The 251-nt window shown below is 34.7% G+C and overlaps 1 long non-coding RNA gene across 1 annotated transcript; it reads left to right on the top strand.

Moving 5' to 3' along the window:
* LOC104775645 lies at positions 1 to 170 on the top strand. Its single transcript, XR_766027.1, has 2 exons — positions 1 to 31; positions 116 to 170. It is a non-coding gene; the product is annotated as an uncharacterized LOC104775645 (long non-coding RNA).
* The last annotated feature ends 81 nt before the right edge of the window (positions 171 to 251 follow it).

Below are 251 nucleotides of genomic sequence, written 5' to 3' on the forward strand. Positions count from 1 at the left end.
CTCAAAGAGCTAAAACTTTCTTCTTTGGCTGGTGAGAAAATAAAAAGATTTCTTTAATTTCTTTTGTTTCAATAACTTGAGGACAAGATCTCAATACTAAATTGAGTAATTTCAGGTTGTTGAAGCCTTTGGTATATGGAGACTATCCGGATGAAATGAAGAAAACCGTGGGATCAAGATTACCAGTTTTCTCAAAGGAAGAGTCAGAGCAAGTTAAAGGATCATCTGAGTTTGTAGGAATGATTCACTAC

The sequence above is a fragment of the Camelina sativa genome, unplaced genomic scaffold, assembly GCF_000633955.1.
Source record: "Camelina sativa cultivar DH55 unplaced genomic scaffold, Cs unpScaffold25191, whole genome shotgun sequence".
Lineage (NCBI taxonomy): Eukaryota > Viridiplantae > Streptophyta > Magnoliopsida > Brassicales > Brassicaceae > Camelina > Camelina sativa.